Source organism: Magnolia sinica, chromosome 13 (assembly GCF_029962835.1).
Source record: "Magnolia sinica isolate HGM2019 chromosome 13, MsV1, whole genome shotgun sequence".
NCBI classification, from domain to species: domain Eukaryota; kingdom Viridiplantae; phylum Streptophyta; class Magnoliopsida; order Magnoliales; family Magnoliaceae; genus Magnolia; species Magnolia sinica.
In genome coordinates this window covers 15,337,143-15,347,543 of record NC_080585.1, presented here as the reverse complement: position 1 = coordinate 15,347,543, position 10,401 = coordinate 15,337,143, and the positions used below count along the sequence as shown (strand labels likewise).

General features: G+C 37.4%; 1 non-coding gene across 1 annotated transcript; it reads left to right on the top strand.

Moving 5' to 3' along the window:
- Positions 1 to 442: 442 nt before the first annotated feature.
- Positions 443 to 549, top strand: LOC131224612 (small nucleolar RNA R71). Its single transcript, XR_009161083.1, has one exon. It is a non-coding gene; the product is annotated as a small nucleolar RNA R71 (small nucleolar RNA).
- The last annotated feature ends 9,852 nt before the right edge of the window (positions 550 to 10,401 follow it).

The following is a 10,401-nucleotide window of genomic DNA, read 5'->3' as shown; positions in this document are numbered from 1 at the left end:
AGGTCCAGTAAAAGGTCTTTGATAGTTGTTTACGGCATTAGCTTGTTCATTCAACACTCCTCGAAAGGCGGGTATTGTAGGACAATTTTCAGTTGTATGAATATTGCAATCACAGATGCCGCAAACAATTTCATTGACCTTATCCTTCTTTCCTTCCATGGCCTCAACTTTCCTTATGAGCGTAGTCACTTTACACTTGAGATCATCCTCTTCTTTCAAGAGATATAATCCACTTTTCTCCTTTAATTGGGTCGGCCTAGACGTGGTGTTCGACTTTGGGTAATAGTCCCAAGATTGTGTTTTTTCAGCCAGACTGTCGAGGTAGTCCCATACCTCGTCGACATCTTTATTAATGAACTCTCCATTACACATTGTCTCGACCATTTGGCGCATGGAAGATGTCAGTCCATCATAGAAAAAATTTGTAATGCGCCACGTTTCAAATCCGTGTTGTGGGCATGAACTGACCAAATCTTTGAACCTTTCCCAACATTGGAAGAATGTTTCATCTTCCTTTTGGGCAAAGTTCATGATTGCTTTTCTGAGGGTAATCGTTTTATGATGTGGGAAGAATTTTTTTATGAACTCCCTCTGCATGTCGTTCCATGTGCCAATGGATCTAGGACGCAGTGAATGTAACCACGTCTTAGCTTTCTCTTTTAAGGAAAAAGGAAAGAGTTTCAGCCTAATTGTATCCTCAGATACATTAGGAAAACATAATGTGGCTATAATCTCATCGAATTCTTTCAAATGTAAATATGGACTCTCTGATTCAAGTCCATGGAATTTGGGAAGGAGTTGGATAACTCCTGGCTTGATGTCCATTTATCCTGTGTTTTCAGGAAAAATCATGTATGAGGGCATACTTACTCTCGCTGGTTGTAGATAATCTCGTAAAGTACGAGGTGGGAGTGCCTGTTGCACCTCATTCTCATCTTGGGTATCCTCTACCCTGGGTGGAAGTAGAGGAGGTTGGTCTTCAGCCATAACTTCACTTAACTCAGGGGATTTCGAGTGGTGTCTAGTCCTGTGATGGATAGTCAACCCCTCAACCAATCCTCCTTCAGTCAAGAGACGTCGAGTGTTGTCACGGGCCCACTTGGGCATGAAACACTCGCAGCCCTCAACCAAATTCAAAGCCTAATCCTAAGAAAGGAAAAAAAATCTAAAAAGAAAGAGAGAGTTGGAAAGAAATTACCAAATTGGAGTCCTAAGTTAAAACCTGCAAAATAAAACAAAATAAGTTAGATTTTAACAAAAGAAGAACGATCCTTTAAAAGAAAAATAGCAGTAAAGTAATTTCTAAAAGAAAGTGGAAATTTCTAAAATAAATTAGGAAAGACCTAAACTAGAAAGTAAATTATTAAAAGAGAACTGAAAAATAGAAAGTAGGGAAGGAGCTTACCGAATTAGAAATTTCTATCTTAAAGGCCTACAAAATAGGAAGGTTAGTTTCTAAACAAAAATTCTAAAAATAAATTAGGAAACAAATTAGATTCTAAGAGAGTTAGAATTAGAAAGTTACTAAAATAAAAATAGAAAGTTAATTTCTAAAAAGGGAAAGAAATAACCTAATTTCTAAAAATAAACTATTTCCTACAGAAAGGAGGATACTAGAATTAGAAAATTTCTAAAATTTAAATCCTAATTCTAAAAATAGGAAAAAGTAGAGAGATTAGGAAGGAATTACCAATTGAGAAACTTATGTCAAGATCCTATAAAACAGGAAACAAGTTAGTTTTGAACTTAAATAAAAATAAATAAATAAAAACTAAGGTTAGTAAAATCCTAATCTTAAACTAATCCTAAAACCAATTAATTTCAGAGAATCGTAACCGTCAGTCCCCGGCAACGGCGCCAAAAACTTGTTCACTCCCCAAGTATAGGGTTGTGATGCAGTAATAAACTCGGTAAGACCGAGGTCGAATCCACAAGGACTGATACCTGTACGTTATCTGAAACCAAGTAGAACTAGAACTAGACTAAGATGTGATCTAAACCAAATAGAATTTAAGGAGTAATTGTGGAATAATTATCTAAAACTTTAAGTAATTCAGAGAAAAGAAACTAGGGATTCAGAGGATCCACTTGTAGAGATCAGGGAGATCTTATGCCTGCATCAGAAATCATGGAAATTAACTAGACTTCCTTTGATATAGTTTTCAAGAGGTGGAAGGTATATGAATTAGAATAGATTCCATCATCTAACCATGCCCAGGAGACAAAGCAAACAACATGATTAAACTAATTACCAACCAATCAACAATATATGAGGATCAGGAAGGGTACTGTCATCCTACCCTGCCCATGGAGCAATGATGAAAAACAGGGCTTCCTGACTTCATAAACATAAAAAAGGAAAAGAAATATTCAAAGCCATTGCAAACCCATTGTAATTTCAGTCACAACAGACCATTAAAGACTAAGGAAAATATTCCTTATAATAATCAACTAAATCAAATTCAGTTTATGAATTTGAAAGGCATAAAGTAGAACCTCCCATCTCGCTACAGGCTTCACCTCTTAGCCCTAGCTAAGAGGTTTAGCCACACATGAATGGTCTAAAACTATTACAAGGGAAAAGAAAAACGGAACAAAAAGAAAAGGAAAGAAACAACACTTAAGGCTTTTTCTCCCACTTACATTCCAGCCGCCTACTCACGTTCAGCCCTCTTTCTCTCCCATTTTTCTTTCACTCTCCCTGACGTGCAGCAGCAGCCAAGCTTTCCTCTGTTCACGGCTTCTCACGTCCCTGCCAAAAACTAAAGACGAGCCAGGAGAAAACCCACTTTCAATCCCCGTTTTTTCCTTCCCACGCTCCCCCCAGCCAACCTCTTCCTCCCCTTTTTAAAGATGAACGGCTTCCCCTGGGAGCTGCTGTGGAGTCCTAAAAGGAATAGGTTGCGGAACCCGTTTTTACGCAGCCAGCTATTCAAACTGCGTTCGTATGCGTAGTGAAATGCAAAACATCTTGTGTTTGGATCGAGATTTTGAACGACTGATCGTCCAAAATCAGAATCTGACTTCTTGGTAGGGGTCAAGAGGACATATTGAAATGGCAGGGCTGCGGCTATAGCTACGGTTATAATCCGTAGTTATAGAATACCTCGTTTATTATTATTATTATTATTATTTTTATTTTATTTTTTGCTGTTGTAATTCCGACTGCTTTTTGTGGGTCCTATTATGAGGTATGTGTTATATCCAAACTGTCCATCTATTTGGCGAACTCGTATTAAGGCTTGAGACGAAAAATAAGACAGATCTAGCTATCAAGTGGACCACACTGTAAATGGCTATGGAGGATTGAACGCCTACCATTTGAAACCCTTTTAGGGGTTACAGAAGTTTTGGATCATTATGAAATTTTTTTTTCCTCTTCATCCAGGTCTTTGTGACCTTATGAATAGATTGGATGGGAAAATAAATGTTATGGTGGGCCCTACAAAATGTTCAACGGTGAAAATCAATTTTCCCACTGCTCTATGTGGTGTGGTCCAATTGATCTTTGGATATGATTTTTTTCTGCATAATGCTCCGAAATGATCTCGAAGTATGGATGAACGTTGTGGATATAATAAATACCTAACTGTGGGGCCCACGTGACGTTGATCTCTTTGAACCGTTCGTACAACTCGGAGTTCGGAGGAGCGTCAGCGCTCGTCTTCGAGCACCAGCCGATCCGCTTGAAGGTAAAAGCAAGGGGCATTTTCGACCTTTGGCAAGTCGTCCGTACAGCTGGGGCTTGTTATTGCAAGGGAAAATGAGGTGGGCTTCGTCTCGTAAATGGGCCATAAATGGGTCGTACAGTCGTAAATTTCTCACTGGAAATTGGTAGCGGATTAGGTGCGGCCCCGGCGTCCTCACCCAACAGGGTGCGGCCCTTACCGTCGGGGCCACCTTGATGTATGTATTCTATATCCACACCGTCCATCCATTTTTATTGATCATTATATTACATGATGCCAAAAACGAAGTAGATCTAATTCTCAGATGGACCATATCATAGGAAAAAGTAGTAATTTAACGTCATACCATTAAAACTTCCTAGGACCCAATGTAATGTTTACATAATGTTTATTTTCCATCCAACCTGTTGATAAGGTCACGTAAACGTGGATAAAGATTTATTTGTTTTTTATTTTTTAATTTAAAGAAGAAAAAGTAGCTGAGTTATACGAAACCTTTCTGGCCTATTAATGGTTAATCATCACTGTTAACCATGCTATGGTCCATCCGAGAATTGGATCTGTCTCATTTTTATGAACGTGCCATAAAATATCCAGGAAAAACTAATGTACAGCGTGGATATAGAATACATATATCAAGGTGGGTCCCACGGTAAGGGTGCTGCTCCGTCTTGGGTGAAGCCCGCGCCGCGTGTGGAAATTACCTGGATGTTGACCGGGAGTTTGCTCGAATACACGCGGACGCACCGCAATGCGATGCGTCGGGACTTTAGGATTGAATTCCGACATGTTTTCAGTCATCCAAACAAGCTGTTTAAACGATGAATCTCAACGATTTTAGAGCAAGTAAAATCTAGAAAGCCCCGATTTTCTGATTGTCTTTAAACAGAAATTTCTTTTTGTTGTAATAATTGGACCACATCATTATCGACTGCATTTAATTAACATCAGTGAAACAGAAATCTTTTTATTTATGGCCAACAGATAATCCTGATTCAAATCTATTATGTTATATTATTTTAGATTTGAAACTTAAGTATCTTGCTTTGAAATGAACTGTCCAAATAACATTTGTTTAATCAAAGGGTTGACATATTTATCTGTAAAATATTCGAGAATCCATCCATGATGGGGAACTTTCCCGAAAATGATTTGGACTGTCCGAACACTCAATTCCATTGGCTACAGTACTAATTAATGTTTCACGCTGCAGCACGTCTTTATATATTCCACCAACCAAACCGATTTCATGTTAAGGTTTGTGCAATTTTTTGGTCTAAATAGCCATATAGTGTGATATGGTCGTGAAAAGGAGCTCATCCCTTCCAAACTTAAAATTTTATATTAATAAAATCACCTTTTTATTGTTTGGAAGACAAAAATATCTGTCCGCCACACCTGCCCCTCGTACACTGACATTGTGTATTAATTTAATTTGAATTGTTTTCTCATGTGTTGTGATAAGTTTTTTCCTCCACTATATGTTGATAATATGAAATTAAAACTCCTTATATACATGAGCAGATACATTTGCATCAAGACAATCTAATAGAGCCTACATAAGATGTGAATTGATTCAAAATGTGGGGCCTTTGTTGCACGGGGCCATTTAACTGTTTCATTTTTTTTCTTCTCTCTAATTTTTTTTTTTTCCACTTCTTAGGATCACACGAAGCTGAAGCTTCCTTAAAAGTTGGTAGTTATATGGCGAATTTATGCACACTCCGGACGTCAATAAAAAACTCCGGCAAGCTCCGACCAAGCTCAGACAAGTTCTCCATTAAAAAAAAAATTTATTTTTAAAAAGAGTTTTTTCTGAAGTTTTCCAACCACAATCTCTGAAGCAGAAGTTATGTTGAGCAGAGGTAAGTTTTTATGTTTCTTTGTTTTGTCCTTATTGGTGGGCATGAATGTTGAGAGTTTGTAAAAGAAATAAGAGTGTGGTGAGAGTTTGTTAAAGGGATGAAAATGTGGTTGTTTATTTATAGATGTTGTGGATTTTTCTTATTGTATGAATGTGAGAGTTCATGAAATGACCTTCGATTCCAGCAAAAGACATTTTAATTGGATCGATAGAGCTGTTAACAAGACATTTTATACCTATTGTAAATCGGTTTTTGGGCAAAATGAGGAGTTTTTGGTATAATAGAAGGTTAGATGATACTATACTAATATCCCACATCTTAGAAATCTAATCCCATGAGTTTCAAATCATTTTCATGAGATTTAACACTCTAATAGAGATTCCAACCTCCAATGAGAAGATAAACTTGAATTCCATCATTTTCTAGATCTTAGACCTAATAGGACGCCAATAAGACATATATTCATTCCGAAAAAAAAAACCCAAAAAACAACGATGTATAGTGCATTTACTTTTTGTTCTATTATTTTTTAATTTGATCGGAAATATATGCATGTGTATTGTAATTACTATTTCATTAATATAATTAGTCTTTTTATGATGAATGTTCATAGTTAATATCAGTAGTCTATAGTCAATATCAACAATCCTTAGTGATAAAGCAAACACTTATCATTCATACCCAACCTAATAATTAAAAAAAAACTATAATTTATGGTGCCAAATAAAGCGAAAAGGTCAAAAATTGACTTTCTTCATTAAAAATATAAGATTCAGAAAGACTATATATATATATATATATATATATATATATATAAGAAACAACATCTTAATATCTTAATTTGGCCAAATTTGAACAGACTCATATCGAGAGGTGTAGTCGCCTAAGGTTGTAGCAATTCTAGATAAATTCTCCATCCATAAAATTGTTTCGACATTTTCCTATTCATAGAAGGCAAGTCTTCTCGCAAACAGCTCTTGTCCTATGGTTAAGAGTATTGTCTTTTCCAAACTTTCGACCACTAATAGTATTACGTCTTAGGCCTCTTAAAGTAAAATTTTGACTCCATGAAGATAATCTTTCTGTTCTATAAGACGGTCTTCTTTTCTGATTTGAAATCTCAATCTATTCTCGAGACTAGAGAGTTGTTGGATAGTGTTGGGCATTGTGGTATTATGTGCAGAAGATATCTATGCTAACTTGGTTGGCGTTATTGTCTTTGTGCATTTATCTAAGTTGTTCATGATGAGCTTAATGAGTATGAAATTGTTGTGTCATCAGGATGTAAAAGTGCTGGGCCCTACAGAATTACTTAAGAATGACTTGCACTAGTTGTGAAACAATGGTCGTTTCCTGTGCAAGAGTGTTTGTAGTCTTCAAGTACTGGAGTTCTTGGAAATGTGCAACAATTTCTTCATCCATTCCCGCAAGATACAAAGTCAACAAATTTAACTCAAAGAGAGAATTCATGAAAGTATTGGCCTTACGAGTAGCATTAGAAGACTGTCCTAATTGGCTTCACCAAACCGTTCCCCTAATTATTCTAAGCTCTTTTCACGTTGGGCGCAACTCCTAAAGCCCAACGGATGAAGAGTTATAATCAAACTAAAACTTATTATTTATAGTAAAACGACATGACAACAGGGACACGACCGTCGATCCAGGGGTATTTCACAAATGCGGCTGGTGCAACCCTGCATAGCAGGGTTGGTTGGCTACAGTAGCTCGTACAACTGCAAAATCATGTATTTTATGTCAGCTAACTCATTCCGGATTGCGAGATACGCCCGATCTAAGGTCCGATGGTCCGGATCACTTCTGTCGTCGACCGGGCCTTTTCTGATCCATCTTGGCCATGAAATTGTCCGCAACCCGCTCTACATCAGTTGGGCATTGTGGTATTATGTGCAGAAGATATCTATGCTGGCTTGGTTGGTGTTATTGTCTTTGTGCATTTATCTAAGTTGTTCATGATGAGCTTAATGAGTATGAAATTGTTGTGTCATCAGGATGTAAAAGTGCTGGGCCCTACAGAATTACTTAAGAATGACTTGCACTAGTCGTGAAACAATGGTCGTTTCCTGTGCAAGAGTGTTTGTAGTCTTGAAGTACTGGAGTTCTTGGAAATGTGCAACAATTTCTTCATCCATTCCCGCAAGACACAAAGTCACAAATTTAACTCAAAGAGAGAATTCATGAAAGTATTGACCTTATGAGTAGTATTAGAAGACATAACAAAAGAGATTAATTTCTTTAATAAAGAATTTGTAGTGCATGTAAGAATTTTATGTCGTAAAATGATTCTATAGTGCATTTTACGAGATAAAGATAAAATATTAAATTTTAAATGTATTCATACCAATTCATCCAATTAAAGACATTGTTTGTAATGTAAATTCAATGTGAACAACAGATATTTATAATACACCGATGATATTCACTATCGACCGCTGATATCAATAGTGAAATTCAGTGAGGACCATCGATATTAATAGTGGATTTCATGGTGGACCGCAGATATTTAATGAGGATCGTGGATATTTACTGTGGACCGCGGATAATCCACATTCCACAGTGAATATCCACAATCCCAACTGAATAGCTGTAGTCCAAAGTTAATTTCACTGTTAATATCTGCGGTTCTTAGTAAATATATACAGTCCTCTATAAATATCCATGAACTATAATGAGTTGCACTGTTAATATCTATAGTCCTTATAGAATATCCATGGTCCATGTGGTCCCACTATTCATAAAACAAAAAAGGACCCCCACACCTTCCTTTCTCTCACACACTTTTACCATTCATGCCCACCAATAAAAGCCAAACAAAGAAATACAAAAAACTTACATATGCTCACCATAGTTTCCACTTCGAAGATTGGTCGAATTTTTTTAGAAAAAACTCTTTTTTTTTTTCTTGTCGGAGAACTGATCTAATCTGGGCTGGAGCTTGCTGGAGTTTTTTTGTCATCGCCCAAAGTGTGCAAAGACTAGCCATGCATGCAACTGCCAACTATCGAGGAAACTTTGGCTTTATGTGGTCCCAAGAAGTGAAAAAAACAAAGGAGGTTGAATAAAAAAAAAACTGAAACGACCAAATGCCCTCGTGCAATAAGGGCCTAATGTTTTGAATCCATTTACATTTTGTGTGTGGCCCATTGGGTTGTCTTGAAGCAAATCTATCTTGTCCACGTGTAAGAGGTTTTAAGTTCATGACATTGGCCCAAGTTTGAGGGTAAAAGCAAATGGACCACACGAGAGAAAATAGTTTGGAATTAATGAACATTGTTAGTGTAATTGTGGGCATGAAGAACTTCAAACAGAAAACTGAAAACCCATGACTGCCTAATTAAAATGAATGACTCAGATCAGTTAAGAGATGGACCGAATTTTAATTTTTAGTGGGGGCCATATTGCTTTTAAAAAGAAACTCTCTCTTTTATAGGTGAGAGCCCACCGTAAAAAATAAAAGCCGTGATGGAGGAGGATTTTCATCATCTAAGAAATGAAAAAGTGATTTGAATACAAAAATTTGAAATCCACCTGGTCAAGGGTTTTGAGTACCCATGGGTGGTGAAATTCCACTAGCGTGCGTGTGTGGGGGTGTGTGTGCGTGTGTTAAAAATAAAAAAATAAAAAATCAAAATATGGAGCTATTTTGGCCAAAAACTTGGTTTTTATTCTAGCGGCACGTGATGCATGCCGTGGTGTATGATGGTCAATATGCAGGCCCTGGGGAATTGTGCACGTGGCATATTTTACCTTAAATCTAAATCAACTGACCTGAACGCCACATTCACTAAATGAAATTATTCTTGGACATTTGTTCGTTAAAGTAGGACCATTAGATTTTTATTTTTTATTTTTCCATTTCAACTGTCCATCGTTCTGATCGTCAGATAAGAAGATGAACGTAATTATTTATTCATCAAACATCTAAACTGAGATATACAATTTGGACAGCTGAATTTGAATTACTTGCACGGCACGTGCATAATTTTTCTGTAACTTTTAAGTGCCTGCATATCATCCATTCTACTCTGTCAGAGTAAGAAAATTATCTTGTTATTAGAAGACGCCTTTTTACTATTTTGCCTTGACCAGGAATCACGGACGGGGATTGGCTACTACCCACTAGGACTTGGCTAGAGACGGACGGTCCTGGGGAGGGCTCTGTGGGGTCCACTTGATGTATTTGTTTTATCTACATCGTCTATCCATTTTTTAAGATCATTTGAGGGATTGACCCCATAAGGGAGACAGATCTAAGGCTCAAGTGGACCACACCACAGTATGTCTACCGTTGAAAATATCTTGGGAGCCACAGAAGTTTTGTAGTAAGCTGATATTTGTGTTTTACCTTCGCCCAGGTCTATCTGAACTTATGAACATATTGGATGGCAAATAAATATCGTGGTGGACCCAAGGAAGGTTTCAACGGTGGCCATCCTTGTCACCACTGCTTCCTCTGGTATAGTCCACCCAAGCCTTAAATCTATCTCCATTTTTGGTCTTACACACTAAAATTATAATTCAAAATGGAAGGACAGTATGGATAAAACACATACATAACGGTGGACCCCACGAGCCTCTGCAAGGACCGTCTGTCTCGACTTAGGACCTGGTTGGGTACTCGGCACCCAGGTATCCCGTTCAAAAATGTCAATGATCCTGAACCATTTATATGTTGGTCCACAAAGTGGACGGGTCACACCAAAAAGACTTCAAGATGATTGGTACCAGTGGCCCACAGAGTATTGTAAAAGGCGAAGGTCCATGCTCAAAGATAAAGAGAAACGATCATGGCTCTAAATATTCCAATAGAGATGAGTTCTTTTTTTGTT